Below are 16,633 nucleotides of genomic sequence, written 5' to 3' on the forward strand. Positions count from 1 at the left end.
TGTCTCCAAGAAACTATTCCAATGCCTGCCCCGAATGTCCTTGCCATGAGCCAGAACCTGTCCTCATCCAGGACTGGGACCTCCCTTTTGGCCAGTGCTTATGGATGACAAAACAGAGCATTTTGCTGTTAACATCTCATAGAGAGACACTGTGTTGTATGTCACTACGATTTTGCAAGAGGTGAGACCGAGAGCTGTTTAATCACCAGGAACATGAAGACCAACCCAAGCATGCCCTGGGTTCTCTGGAGGAGGTCAACCAGTGGCAACGAGGCATAAAAGTCCAAGTCCCTTCCAGACGTCCTGCCCAATTCTGCCTTGAGCAGCTGGAAGCAAATGCAAGAGAGAGTTTTCTACTGGAAAAAATACTTTATGGCAATCAAAATGTTTGCGGGAAATATTTTGATGGGGAATATTTTGATTTCATCACTTTCAGTAAACTTGTTTTATTTTCTTTTCCCTAAGTGTTGAAAATCTATGGCTTAAAAAAAAAATAATATTATTTTATTTATCTTAGAAACATTAGACTGGCAGGGACCCTCTGAGCGCTGGGTTTCACACCCACGTCTAATAATCCCATATGTGAATTGATCAAGCTCCATCTTAAACAGCCTCTGGGGCTGTTGTTTTCTTCCTTCCCAAATCCCTGTGCCCTTGTGGGATGGCTGCTGGAGAGGCCCCTTCATCAGGCTTCTCCCAAAGCTCATTAACTGCCAGATGATATCCATTCATACTTGTATTAATATAAAATCTTCTCCCCACTTCTTTTAACCCCATTGGTTTATTTATAGACAAAAATTGCACCTAAGGCTTCTTTTTATTGGGCTAAGTGTGGCTAGATATTTCAATCTCTTCTGATAATACAGAGGAGATAATTCTCATATTCTGATGATTCTCACCTACAAGTCCTCCTCTGTAGATCTTCTCATCCGAATTAATCTGAAGTGATACCAGGCAAAGAAAGGTTAACCTGACACATGCTACCTTTAAGAATATGTATATGACAACATAACTCATTTTGTATTTACTTCCACATCCATAGTTACTCCTTCTTTCTGTTCTTATGCCAAATCTAAAACACCTAATGGGCTTGAACTTGCTCGAATCAATCTTTTCTCATTCTTAAATGTACTTCTGTAAATCCTCATAGGAAATGCCACACGGTGCATTTCAGTTTACTCCATTTTGCTTACTCTAAGTTTCACAGTTTCTAGTCCAAGATCAAGTCTGTCTTAAAGAATTAATCTGTTATAGAGAGAAATACACAAATACATATGAGAAAACACATATGTATACACACAGAGAAATAAAATACATCTTACACATATAAAATATGTGTATATATATTTATGAAAATGCCACTTTTATAGAAAGAGGAATGCATAACCAAAATGTAAGTGACTTTTTAAAGGGAAAAAATTGTCATAATGTTGCTGGGTCAAACTTGGGACATGATACTCTTGGTATGGACAGAGAACCTGTGGATCAGACTTCTCATTATAGGTAAATGGGAACAAGGACAGAACAGGACATAAGGCTAATGATCCTTGGAATTTGTCTTTATTCACTGAAACAAAAATACTGTTTTGAGTCACACTTCTTACACCTTTGTTTAGTTAAGATTTGCTCCAGTCTAGCAATCATAGGTTTTACAAAGCCACTTTTTGCATTGTTAAGCAAATACACTGTTAATTTGAGAAAAAAAATATTCAAAGCTCAATAAACATTGGTAAGTGTAGCATGTTATTTAGTCACATAAATTCTTTTTAACATACTGCTTTGATTCAACAGATAAAAATAATTCAGAATTAACTTGCTAGACTCAAACCCTAAATGTACGCACAGTTTCCATGGAAGTCAGCATGTTGTAGGGCAGAATTTCATCTGTGTGTTTAATTCATCTTAATCACTATTATTAATTCATAAGTACTGTTTCCAGAAATGTATTCAGTTAGTTTTACATTAGTCAAAATCAATTGTATGTGATTTATTTTGATCAGTCAAGATTACAATTTTGATGTATTTGCTCTTATCCTGCATGTCAAGTCAGGCAAAGAAGAGTCACCATCTATCTATTCACTTTATTTCTCTTTATCAGGAATATTATTTGGGGCAAACCCAGTTCTCAGGCTGTTGGGTTTTCACAGGGTGGGTTGATGAAATGACAATGAGATGTCCAGCTAGACCTGGAAGTGCCTGTATCCATGGTGGTCATGCTGAGCTGGTGGTTGTGGGCAATACGGGTTCTCTGTTCACACTGTAATGAGACATGAACAGAGGAGAGAGGACACAAAATCCAGCTCAGTAAGATTCCCCATCAAAAGCGGTTCAAATTCAGATCTTATTTAACCCAAACCAGCAACTTTCTGGAGACTGGTTTCAAAGGAAGGGTTTAGCTTCTCCTGAACCATCACCAATTTCTGTGATGTGAGAAGCATTATATTCTTGTGCAGGCTGGGGGTTTGGGGCAGGACTATGATGCTTCAGACATGGAAATCCACTTGGGACCTGATCCAAACAAGTCTTTGGTGATTTCAGAGTGAGCCCATGGTGTCGAGCACTCCTCCAAGCAGGGACAGGCCAAAGCGTGATACATGCTGCAAGGGAGATGTCCCACATCTTTGGGATGCAGGTAAGACACCGCCTGTTAATTTGTCTGCTAAATTAGATTTGTAGAGTTTTCCAGTTCAGCAAATTATGAGGAACCTGGAATGTTCATCCTGAAGAAAAGGAGGATGAGGGGAGGCTTTCTCACTCTCTGCAACTGTCTGAAACGAGCTTGGAGCATGGAGGAGGTTGGTTTCTCCTCCCAAGTAGCAAGTGATAGGACAAGAGGAAATGGCCTCAAGTTGTGCCAGGAAAGGTTCAGATGGGATATGAGTAAAAATTTCTTCATGGACATGGCTGTCAGGCATTGGAACAGGCTGCCCAGGGCAGTGGTGGAGTCACCATCCCTGGAGGAGTTTAAAAGACGTATAGATGAGGTTCTTAGGGATATGGCTTAATGTCAAAGTTAAGTTATAGTTGGACTTGATGATCTTAAGAGTTTCTTCCAATCAAACTGATTTGACAATCCTAAATCCTGCCCCAGATATCCACCTTCCAGCAGCTCATCCCACAGCGCTGGTGGGTGCTTGGATGAGACCTGAGCACGGACGGGACAGTTGGATGCAGCTCAGGAGCTTGCATCAAAATTAAGTGCTGTAAGGTGCAGCAGTTTCACTTGAGGGCTGGAAAACAGTATAGAGAGAAGCAGCTTTGCCTGGACCTTCCCCCTGAATTTTGTACACATAAGGGGAGGGCTCAAATACATCTACTCCTGCTGCTCGCTTCCAGCTTGTGAAAACTGACTGTAACTACGCCTAAATTTGCAGGGAGCTTTGCTGGAGATTCGTGTTGGAATAACTTGCAGAATCAGGTCCTCGGTTTGTAGGTGGTGACTTTAGGTCAGCACAGTGAGCGCAAGTTTTGTCTGACTGTTTTTCTTTATCATTAGGTTGAGCCCCACTCACGCTGCCCTTCCAGTTTGCACTTGTGCTTGTTGCCAGCTGGAAACACCACTAACGAACAACACTGCATGTTCAAGTCCATTCGAATTCCTACCGTGATTATATGCCTTCTGAAGATGCTCATTAGCTTCCCCACATATTTGTCTTTCTCCCAGTCTTTCTGGTTAAGTATTACCATTCTGGAGAAAAAAAATGCACTCCCAGTTTTGTCTTTTTAATGGTACCTCCAGCTAGAGACAGCTTTACATGGTGGAGAGAAAAATATTAAAAAATAATAATAAAAAAATCATGGTCACAAAACCCCGGTCATTAAACCTGGATCCACTCGAGAGGAGCCTCCCTCACTTTGGATGGCTCAGGGCTGTTGTACAGTGAGCTCGGTTAAGCTGAATTCATGAAGCTTTTGTGGAATTAAAACAGCATGCTCCCTACCAAGATGCCTTCACTTCCTGTGCCTTAATGTTAAATCCTATAGTACTGTGGATCTTATAAATGATTGAGTTATTTTTAAACCATTGGATGTCTTCCAGTCACTCTATTTCACACTGGATTAATTATGTAAGAACACTGACTTGTTCGTCACTAATGTTACAACTTTTAAAAACAACATGCTGTTTAAATTCAAGCTTGGCAACTCTTGTCTGAATCCCCTCAAATTTATGGCACCACACCCATAGCATAATAAAATCTTTAGTGGTCCTTTGTCTTTCAGCTTGCCTTCTATTTTTTCTCAAGGGTGTTTTATGCTGGAAGATGCATACAAAAGTTGTCCAGATGTTATTTGTATCAGAGCAGGGATTTCAGTCCAGCTATCTGTGGTTGCAAATGTTTATTTTAATGGGTTATTGTGCAATCCTTGCTGTGTGGACCTCAGTGGCCTTATATGTATGTTCTCAGTCATGCCAGCACATTGTTTTTTAGATAGATTATTTTAGTCCAATAGCACTCTTACTGGTCACTGGGGGAGCAAAAAAATCTAACACCTGTAGGAGCACAGACGGTATTTTCGCCAAGCTGGATGCGAAGTGTCGGCGATGGGGGCGGTGGGTGGGAATGGGGCACATTTCCACAGGCTGAGACAAAGAGCTCAGGAGTTTATTTTACCATAGTTGTTGCAACAAACAGAGGGGTAGGTTTATCGTACATATTTGGAAGTCTAATAAAATCTTAACCGATGTTTTCTTGATACGGGGATAAATTGTTTATCTCGTAACTAAAAACACGCGACGTGTACACCAATTAGGTCGGTGGATTTCGGCTCATTAAAATAAATCTAAAATGCAAGTTTCATTATGTGCTGCCGAGGCTTTGAACAATTGCTGGAGGAAAATATCTGCAGAGCTTGGAGCCTTCAGTGGAGCCTGTAAGCGGAGCCAGGCAGTGTGTAGCACCAGAGGTCTGTCTGCAGGCTCTGCTCTACCTGCCTGGGTCCTGTTGTGACCAAGGTCTCCCATAGCGAGGAGTTTGAAGCTGAAATTCACATGCTAAAATCGCCCAGACTTGCATTTTCAAGAAACGTGGGCAATCGAGATGATAGCAATTAATGCAAGGGAATGGCACTCATTTGCGCCTGCAAAGAATCGAGCCCGTTTAACCTTTAACAGAAAAAAAATATTATATCTTAATGTTGTTTTATGTATTAACGGTCACACATTAAAATAATGTGCTTAATTAATATAGATAAGCTTACGCCATTACAAGGTAGGCTAACCCACGTCATTCCCTTTTTATAGGAATTTCTGTGTCACACTAATGTCTTCAGTTCCCAACATTCCAAAATCATGCTTAAAATAATTAGATTTAAAAAATACAATTGGAATTGTTCTTTGCCTTTTTATTTTTCAGCCTTAAACCTCACATTTTGAGCTTCTCTATAATAAGGACCAGGGGCTGGTTTTTAAAATCAAAAGTCAATGTTTTAAGCATCATGTGATTCCTGGAGCTTCTGCTTTAGTTAGGTGGTACTAGTGAAATGGGTACCATCAGCGACGCAGACTCTGTTTGTAATTCTGCCCAGCCCCACTTATTTTCGACATTGTTAAATTACACAGGGCTTTTCCACAAGGAAATTAGTCCAAATAACTATCTTATCCTCAAATTGAAGGTATCATGTCAGTCGTGAGTGGCATCAATCCCACCGTGGAGATGGCTTAATTGGGAACCAGTGAAAGCAGTTAACAGATGGCCTTTTATAAATCTGGGGCTGGGACGGATGTTAAATATTTGTGTTCATGAGATTATAGAGTTGGAAGAATATGTGACGTGGCTTTTCTGATGAGACCCCACATGCTCTGCTCACAATGCAGTCGGTCTCGGCGCATCCTCCCTTGTGCCAGTCCTCAGAACAAAAGGGCCAAGTATTTAATCTTGGAGTTCCTTCATGCTAGGGAAATCCTGGATGTAATAAAGACCAAATCCTTCCCGCAGAGCCCAGGGCAATTCATGTCAATGAGATCCAACTCAGAGGGTTAGAGCCACAGACCCCGGTGCTCCAGGGTCATTCTACCTGCAGGTCGCAGCACTTGAAACCCTCCAGCAATGCCTGGGAAAAAAATGAATCTCCACCTCAGGTCTTGGCAGCCATCTAGGAAATAAATTGCTTCTCATTTATGATCTGTAGAACGTAAATGTATTTGTAAATTTGAAAGCAGCTGCTGATGCTCAGCAGCAAAGTGGTTTTGTTTCACAAAACCTTTGCTGTTTGGTCTTAGACTAGTGAAGTTTTGTGTGTATCCAGAGCTCCTCTTCACATTTCAGGGAAGATTTTGTCTAGCTGCCTCTGTGACATATGGTAATGCTTAGTGTGCGCTGTATGGCCTGGAGCCATACCACTGCAGCCTGTATGCTCCTCAGATCTCCCAGGCTAAGGGAATCGGGACGAGTCGGTATTTGAATGAGAAAGACCTCCTAGAAAAAGTCAGAGTACAACGTATTGTGCCGGTACGAGGACAAGATGTTCCTCCCGAGGGGCTAAGGTGTCTGTGTGCTCTCCCAGCCTAAGCCTTTGGATGACGCAGGTTATAAAATAGGCCACTAATGCACCGTAAAAGATCTCACAGATCTGAGCCATGGGAAAACAGCAAACAATCCCATTTCCCAAGGTAACCCAGAGGAAGTGGTGGTGTGGAGGAAAGCGTCACGAGACCTTTTCTCATCTTGTTTAGGCGGGGGGAGAACATTCCAGTTACCACCGTCCTTTACAGGGTGCAGCTAACCCTGCTGAGAAATTGCTGTTTGTTTTTCACACAGCCTGCTCCTAACCTCCCTGGGAAGATGAGAGGTCCAGTGGCATCCCCAGCACATCCCAGAAACCCACCCGTGACCACGTGTTGGGGTGGGAGAGGACGGAAGGATCATGGCTTGCAGTGCGGGAGAGGGCTATCGGTCTGGCTTTGCAACCTTCTCTTGGCGATGTTATTAATTCATTCTGGGACCTTGGGAGACTCATTTAACCTCTCTTTGTCTCAGATTCAAACCTCTACAAGCAGTTATTATAACATTTGGCTGCATTATGGCATTGTTGAAAGGCTTAATTAAATTAAGTGTTCTGAGATCTTTGAATGAAAGGTGCTATCCAAGTGAAAGCTTGTTGATGATGATGACTCTAAATTATGAGGCCAAGTCCTTCAAAAAGTTTGCTCAGTCCTTGGTTAGACGAAGTTATTTTTAAAAACTGTATTTGATGTAACATTAAGAGTGTTTTGGGAGTGCCATGTGTGTACACATGACATCTGACCCACAGTGGGAGTGATTTGTCAATGGAGGGTTTTAATGGTAGGAACCAACCACATGTCATTCACGTACAGACAAACATGTTCTGATCACGAACAATTTTGTTGTTGTTGTTTGTTTGTTAAATTTGTTTGAAAGCCTTAATTAGGAATAATGGCTAGGATTTTATTTCTTTCAGGAGAAATGCTGCCTCAGGTGGGAAATGAGAAGGAACCACTCTATTAAAATAGTTTGCAGGCGTCATGGCCAAAAGATGGACGAACAGAGGTCTTCTGTCTTCAAACCTGTGAGTACATCACTGGGAGGATGACATGCAAAGTATGCTGGGGCTTTCGCTAGTGGGTATCTTACCAACAGCAAAGAGGCAAACTTCCAAAGTCCACTTTTAATTTATATTCCTTTGTTACTTATGCAAAAACTCCCGTGGTTTGGCAGGAGGGCTGTAGCTCTACAGCTCCTCTCCTTTCTTCTACCAAGCTTCTCTTCACTTCTTTGTTCAGCTTACTTTTCCCTCTACCAACATCTCTGACACGCTCATCCTCAGCACTTTTTCTTATTTGGCATCCTCTGAATTTGAAAAACATAGTTTTCCTAACTGCTTTTATTGGGAAGTGTCATCACCCAAAATTACCTTTCCAGTAACCCCAACGGGTCCTTTTCTCCTGTCTCTGTTGCCATCTTGAGCAAGCTATCAATCCTTCCTAGCCTTGCACACCAGCTCATTCTCATTTGTCAGCGTTTCCCTCTACTGCACAAAACCTACCTTATCAAAGTCACTAGCATAAAGACTTCATCAGGATATTTTAAATGGATTAATATTTTGTTCTGTTTTGATTTCTGGTGGGTACCGTAGGCATAGGACCACATCTAGTTTTGGAGTCTGGGCTCGTTAAGGGTCTGCTTTACAGCCTACTCTATAATAAAGGCGAGTTTTTCAATAGACAGGAAGGATGGTATTTTGGTTAAAGCCTTCAGGAGATCAGGATTCAGCTTCTAGCTCTGCATGCTTCCTGTGTGGTTTTGGGAAAGATACTTTGTGCCATAATTCCCCATCTGCAAACTAAAGATGATATTACATCCTGTTTCTCACCTTCTCCCTGCAAGCTCTGTAAAGCTGCAGAGGCTGTAAGCACCGGAGAGCAAATACTGTCGCTTTTATATGCAGCACTTTCCAGAATAACATTTCACTCTCAACTGAAGACTAATGACTATTGTAGTGCTAATAATAAATAATAATTGTAATCGTACATAATACTTTTAGTCTTACTTGCACTTAAGGTTGATTCTCCCAGACATCCTGGAAGTTTATCTTGGGACCAGCCTGTGCAAAGAATAATCATGTCAAACTGTGCTAAATAAGGTGGATTTGTTTTCTCATATATTTTCTCTCTATTTACTGAAGGAGAATGAACAGTAGACTTAAGACCATCAAACTCATTTCACCTTTGTTATATTTAAACTAATTAGTTTCAGAGATGAAAAACACATTTCTCAGATTCCAGATAATCTTAAACAAAACACTTCATGCTGATTTTATTCTGCTTCTATCTGTGCAAAGATTAAACAAAACCCACAGTTGGTTTCATCTGCCAGGCTCTAAAAAAAATCATGTTACAGAAAGAGAGGGGGGAAAATAAATCCAAGGCAAGGTTTGCAGAGCTATGAGTTTGCTCATCCTTAGTTTATCTTCTGAAAATGAGCATGTATAAAACAGTCCACCTACTGTTCTAGTTGCTACGATATAATGCAGTTCCACTGAATGATCCTGTTAACCTAACCTTCAATTTGCTGGGATTTGAACTCTGAATTACAGCTTACTAACATAGTTTAACAGCTGGTACAAGGGCTTCTTTTGAATTTTTAATCACATGAATTAAAGATTGCTGGAGATGCTTTTCAGACCTCCACTAGCAGTGATCCAATGTACAGAAAGACAAGTATAGGTAGCCCCTGGAGAATTAAGAGCACAAAGGTACTATGGCTTGTGAAGCTATGCTGTACTCTTTGCTTGCCAAATTAGGAATACTAGTGCAAATTATTCATACGAAGACAAATTCACATTATAGCTCCAAACAGAGCTTGATTTTAAAATCCCCTTTTTAGCTGGCATTTTTCTACACAGTGTGCATCAAACAGAGCGCAGGTTTTGAAGATAAAGCTCAGTTTAGCAAAGTGTTTCTTTTGTTCCGTATATAAAGGGAACACACACACACACACGCAAGAGAGAGAAAGAAATATATATAGACTGATTGCAACTGATATCTGGAATGCAATGAAAACAAACATGACCGTCTGTGGATGTTTCAGGGTGGATGTAATCATTTGTTGCCGTCGTACAGTGCGCGGAATGCGTGTGTTTAGATTCTGTACTCTTCACGTCTCCCGTTATTTATTCCAACATGATCTTTCTTATTGAGGATATTTCTCAGAGAAGGAAAAAAAAAGGCACAAATGTAGTTTAACTGGAAGCTTCTCTTACCCTAACACGCCAGCTGATGAGTGCTGTGAGAACTTGGGAGAACAGACCCTGCCTCCCAAATTCGCTAGCCCTGCAAGCCTGAAAATCAGCATAATAAACTGGATGGAGTTGTTTAAAAGCAAAGTTAGATGGTGGGGGGGGCTATGGGGCGGGAAAAAATAATCAGGGCAGCAGGAACAAGAAAACATGTTGCTTCTTAATTATGCTGTGTTCTCTCTCTAATGGATTGGCCTCCTCACACGCTCCGAGGGAAGCGACTGGCATGTGGCATCCTCTGCAGAGAGAGGAGCGGTGGCAAGTGTACAGCTGTTCGTGCTGACACACAGGTGTCGGGATTTTGGATTCGTTAGCTAGACAGATTTTTAAGGGTGTACGGGGGAATCATCTGCAGTTGTTACACAGAAAGTGAGTTGGTCCAAGAATACCGGAGTTAATTATTATGTAAATCCCACTCTGCAGCCAAAGGCTGAGAGCTGGAGTCGGAACTGCGTCTCGCCCGCTCCCTGCCAGCTTTGGGTCACCGTCTGATTTCCTTCTCTACCCTTTTTGTGAAGTGCTGCCGTGAGCTGGCAGCAGAGGGACAACTGCGATAGCAGAGGCAGGAAGGTCAAGTGGCGATGAGAAGCAGCGGCAGGCGGGGGATCACTGTTCCCCTCAGCGGGATCTTTGGGAAGATAGAGGTGGCTGTGCTGAGTCAACAAAGAGGTTATGCTGAAGCTGAGAGGATGTTTTTCGCAGTCCTGGGGGAAAACCTTAAGATCAGCAGGTGGGGAAAAAGTTCAGACGGAGCTTATGATAGAATCATAGAATGATATGGGAAGGGACCTTCAAAGCTCCCCCAGTGCCCCCCCTGCCATGACAGGGACATCTTCACCAGCTCAGGTTGCTCAGAGCCCCGTCCAGCCTGGCCTGGGATGTCTCCAGGGATGGTTCAGCCACCACCTCTCTGGCCAACCTGGGCCAGGCTCTCACCACCCTCAGGGGCAAAAGTTTCCTCCTCATGTCCAGCCTGAATCTCCATCCTTTAGTTTAAAACCATCACCCTGCATCCTATCACAACAGGCCCCACTAAAAAGTCTGTCCTCATCTTTCTTACATGGCCCTTTTTAAGTACAGAAAGCTTTGGCATCTTGCTGTGCTGTATGAACGGTGCTTACTCCTGCACTTAGAGCTTGTCCTTGCGTTGTTAGTGCTGAGCAGCGCAGTAGCTTTGGGCAGAGTGTGTTGGGGTGGAGTGGAAACTGGGAGTACCACCAGTTCATACCAAATCCCCTCTATGGATAGCCAGTGATTTGCCCTTTTTCTTTTGCAAACCTCTTAATGCAATTGTGCCTCAGTTTCCCCAGCTAAAAATGTATTTCATTCCATCAAATGACAAATGTTCCAGAAACACAGGGCAGGTTGATATATTTCTTGTAAACTACAAATATGTATACACTTTTAGGTTTTTGGTGATCCCTTCGGAGCTGGCAAATGAAGCAGAGGCATTGAGAACGAATTGGGACCTCAACGTGAAAAGATTTGGTAGGTTGCATTGGACTGGCCAAATATTCCTCCCTGTTTCTTAAGTTGTCTTGGGTTGAATCAGGGGGCTGCTGATGGATCCGCTCTCCATCCGCACCCATGGGTTCAAGGCGGGAAAAATGCTAAAACTTCTTGTTTGGTCATTTTTTGACACAGTTTCACCTTGCAAGAAATGAAATTTTCTGAGGTTTTTCACTTCTGTCGGTATCCCCATGGGGTGTCCATGCCTCTCTGCCTGCTGCTGCCATGGTGGGCCAGGTTGCATGGCTCTGGTGATGGCTGAGCATCGCTTTGATGGGCAGCACCAGAAGAGCAGCAGGAGCAGCAGGGCCAGCATTAACGCTCTCCTGTAATTCAGATTTGAGTGATGAAACCGAAGAATGCAGAACAGCTGGGAGCGGGTCTCAGAGTGCTGATAGTGGGCAAGCTGGGGTGTATCACATTTCTCTCCTGGGAATAGGCATTTTTCCTCCTAGAGTTAAGTCTTTTGTTTGATTTGTGCATTCTGCTCTTAGTTTTGCTCCTTTCCCCATAGCTGACAATGGGAAATAAATCAAATTCATCTCTTCTTGCTCGCAGTTTCCCAGGGAGGAGGAGAGGAGGAACACCTCAGCCCATCCTCCCGTGACTCCCAGCCTTGCTCACTGGTCTCGAAAGTGATGTGTTCCCCTCGCCACGGCATCCCACCCAGCCCAGCACCGCTACACCGTTCCCAGGCTCTGGATATTACCATCCATCACTGCAACTCCGGTTCCAGCTTTTGCTTAAATGTCTGAATTTCCCTGCTGGCTCAATGAACAGTTTTTCAGCTTGTGGTACATTATATAGCTACCGGGTGAATGGGGCTGAGCGTTCCCGTTTGGCTCCGAGTGCTGCGTTCACCTGAGCTCGCTGGCAGGATGAATAGTTCGCCACAGTTCTAGTGCTAACCCCCTTTGTGAACTAGCAGTGAGCCATGTACCTTATTACAAAAGCTGACAGCTCCCTGGAAACTTAAATCCACTCTTTCTCCTTTCCCTACCATAGGGAGCTATAAAAGAAAAGGACTTGGTTGGTAGGCATGTAATATAACAAAAAAACCTTTGTTGTGGCAAGATTCAGACTCCTCAGTAACAATGAGGATTACGCTCTCGCATCAAAAATGTAGTTGCTAGTTTTAACGTGGTACCTTATTATGGATTCCTCCAGTGTACATTTATGTCATGGGCTCGGATGTTTAACTTAAGTCCAGGTAGAAAAGAGAGCTCAGTATCTTCTGTTACTTTTGATATGGAGGGAAAAGATGCAGCTTGATATGCTGTTTTGATGCTACCTTCTTCCAAATCACTTCTCAGAGAGCTTTAGCCTGACACTGGCACTGGGCAGGAGCTGGCAGGAGAATAGACTCTTTCATCTGATGGCTCGTCAAGGTTGTTTTCAAGAAGGAGAAGTAGAAGGAGAAGGGGGAAAAAAAAGAAGAAGAAAAAAAAAGGAAATACAAACCCAAAAACCCCTTTTGCATGCCAGTCATTCATTGCTTGCCAGTTCCCATGGTTCTCCTATGGATGGTAGCCACATAACTATTCAAAGTACTGTAAACACTGAAAAAAGTTAAAAGAAACTCATGAAGCAGAGAACAGTGAAGAAAAAGAGTTGGATACAGGATATGTGGTAGCAAGAGTCACTTAGGGATCATTTTAGGATGTACCGCGAAGGCTTTACCTCACTCCCAGCAGCAGCTGGAACAGGATGCCGTAGGGAGGACCTAATTTCTGCTGAGTGGGGAACCCAACAGATGACACAGCAGCACCATTATGGGGTCAGTGGGGAGGCAGCAGCATTTTTCAGGGATATCAAACATGGAAAAGAAAGGTGTCTACAAATGTCATTCTACTGTACTTTGGAAGAGCACATATAGTTCCCCTTGTAGCCCCAGGGGACTTGTGCTGTCACAACGCTCTCCTCTTTTCTGCTCTTTCAGCTTCTGGAGTGGAGTAAGTGGAGTTTTTTTATTTGTAATTTTTTATTTTTATTTTTTTATTAATTTTTTTTTCCCTTGTTTGTTTCATCAGTCAGAGAAGGAACAGAAAAAAAGAGGAGGTGAAGTGTTATATTTTTCCTCCCACATACCTGATGCACTGATGTGAAATCATTTTTGTTACCTCCAGGGCAAGGGAGCTGTAGGTAGAGATGCTTTTACAAGACTGTTTGTTGCAAAGGAGATGTGGATTGCCTTTGCTGTATATAACGTATTTAGCCTATGTTGCACAAGGGAGGTCGTGTACCAGAGAAAAACGTATTTGTCTCGTTCAGAACAAACCTTTTATAGGGAAAGAAGGGGGTTATCACTATGGATTTCTGTGATACAGATGGGTCAAAAACTTCCCTCCCTGGGAGCAGTACAATGTGTTTCCAATATCAGTTCCCCTTTAATACTTTCTTTAACAAAAATGTATTTTTTTTGAGACAAGTCGACTGTAACCCCACAGATTTATTTGCCACTTACATTAGGAACTACACAAATGAAACCACACCAGTTTGGGTCCAAGGACAGCTTTTCATTGACTCTGAAATAACATATCTTGATTAAAAGATGTGAAGTCTCACTGCCCTGGGATGGTTCTGGGGTGGCTCATTTCTCTATTGAGCTCCTTGTGCCTGGGATTGGTACATGAAAAAAGACATCTGGGTCCTTGCCATCGCCGTGCCTTTTGCTGTTCTAGTTACTCCCTGGTGCCATGGGAAGACAGGCTCTCCCCTGTATTCTTATGTGTGACAGGTTGTCCTCTGTTTTTGCATTCTTGTGTAAAATGGAAATTAACAAATGAGTTATTTGTTGTATCGAACTAACTCCTTATGTATTTTTTTTAGGAAAAAAAAATCAGCAACAATGAACCATCCTGAAGGCAAAGCAAATGCACTTGGAAGAATGTGAAGATGAGCAATAGGACCATTTAAGTGGCAGGAGGGATTGACTCTTCTGCGAAGGAAGAGGAACTGAAAGCCATAGCGAGACGTTATAGTTCCCTACAGCCACAGAAAGTCTTCATACTTGAGCAGAGCAGGTTTACAAGCAACTTATAAAAGATGGTGATAAGCATCTGCACACATCCAAGGACCACTCGCCTGAGAGGATCATGGTGTTCCCCAGGAAGATGAGACCCTTGGTGCCGAGCGATATTAGTCTACGCGGTCAGAAGGTGGATGCTGGGATGGCCAAGGGTCCGCTCGGTTTTGCTCGGCACGTGCTCTGTGTTTGTGTAAGCAGGAGAAGAGGGTCCCAGGGAGATCGCGATTGTCTCAGCAGCTCCCTCACCAGCTTCCAGACCCCTCTCCTGTGCAGCTGCAACCATGATTCATCTCTTGTTCCCATGCTCTCCTCGCCTGTGAGAGCGCGGCCGGCACCTGGTGTGCTGAATAATACTCAAGCAGTAGGCTCGGAGATCGTTAACTCTTCAGACACCATATTAGAGTGTTTTGTGAAGAATGTGCTTAGCAGTGGGGAGGATCCCATGGGAAAGTGGTGGAAGGCCTGTAATCGAGGAGCATAATGTTGCAGATCCAATGTACAGGGCAGCCTATTTCAGAGAAATGGGAGGAAAGAAAAGAAAGCAGCCTTAAGTATATATGGGTCTTCTAAAAACACCTGAAAGTAATATTGGAGAGGACAGATGTGAGATGGAGTTATGAAAGGCTGAAAGCTTCTCAGTCCCCACCTCAGCTGTAGGAAGGTAGAGGGAGTGTTGCAGCATCAGGGAGTGTCTGGGGGAGCTTGGGCTGAACGGTGATGAGGAGAAGGAGGCTGAGGGTTCCCTTTGAATCACTAAATCTGGAGGTCACTGCCAGCCTGGGTGCTCCTCGCAATGATTCCAGTGCTGTGCATCAAAAGGTTGGGATGGGGAGTGACCATCCAAGGAGACAAGGAGCCCTGTCCGCTCTGCACAACACAACGTCCCTGTGACCGTTCTCTCCATCACAAGGTGCCTGGTGGTTTAAGAGGTTCCTGCCCTTTTCTGCACTTGTTTTAAGGAGCAATATGGCCATGTACCACTAAGAAAAAGGTACACAAGGAAAAGGAATGTTGGCATTGGCTCTTTTTTTGGACCTTTCTCTAACTCTTTGTGCTCCAGCAAACAAGGGAGCAGGAGGAACGTGCTTGACAAGAGCGTGTCCCTTTGTCACTCCACAATTGTGCAGCAGTTGTGCGCTGGCCCTATGACATGGAGCTTCCTTCACTCCCTTGATCATTCCCAGGGGAATCTGCAACAAGGAGTGCGGCTGAAGAAAATGTCCCATCCTGCAAAAGTAAACGCTGCCTGTGTCTAAGGGGACAGGCCGAGTGTCTACAACACACATTAAAAAAAAGAAAAAGGTTGTACATGCTGACAAAAGAGACGTCTGGTCATCTGGGACCAAATTCTGACTTTGTTTCTGAGCTGATGAATAATTCAGAGGGCCAAGTTGATATCCCAGCAGCAGAGTGTGGATGTAGACCTCTTGCTTTGCAGTGCACCTACGGTGGATAAGTCATTGCACCAGTGCAATTCTGGGGACACAAAGTGCTGGAGGAAAGATGGGAAATCTGTTTTAATTTAAAAAAAAAAAAAAATAGTTAAAACCCAATGTTACTTCAGGTAAGTTCATTTAAATCTCAAAAGAATTTGGTACAATGTCTTTTGCAGTTCTCCTTTCTTCCCTTCCCTGGTCCCAGTTTTCTGCCATGTTAACGTGTGCAGGAGAGGTGGCCTTGTCAAGCTTTCAAAAGGCAGCATACTGAAAAGGTCAGAGTAGTATAGTATGACAGAGCATGTAAGTCATTATCATTCTAATATTGCCTTTGCAATGAGAATGAGAGCAGGGCAAATTATTGTGAAATACGCTGCAGAACTTGGGAAGACATCAGAGTTGTATTGCTGCCTAAGTTCTCATCGTGAGCTTTAATGACGAGTGGATTCTATGTGTGTCTTCATAAACGTGCTCTGTAGCTTGGAGGAGGCTGAAATAAAAAGATTTGTGGCAATTTCCATGGTAACTATTCCTTTCCCCCCCTCCCAATTGCATAAAGAAAACTCACATTACTGCAAGGCTGGGAGAAACTGAAACTAACTAAAGAGCTTTGGGATTTTGTTTGTTTGTTTTGATTGTCTGTTTGGTTGTTTGTTTCGATTTAAGGTCTGTCAAAACTTTGGCACTAATTTCTGCCATTTGAGTAACATGAGACTGAGAGTAAGGTATTTTTATTTTACCTATATCTATTTTACTCATGAAAGTCCCATACAGGATAATTTTATTGCTAGTGATGCCGGACTGTTTACCTGGACTATATGCTAGAGATGCTCCTTTTGCAGAGATTTGGGTGACTGATAAGTAAGGAATAACTCCCAATCTCTTCTAGGTCCCAAGGGATAAA

This window comes from Nesoenas mayeri (genome assembly GCF_963082525.1).
Source record: "Nesoenas mayeri genome assembly, chromosome: 6".
NCBI lineage: Eukaryota > Metazoa > Chordata > Aves > Columbiformes > Columbidae > Nesoenas > Nesoenas mayeri.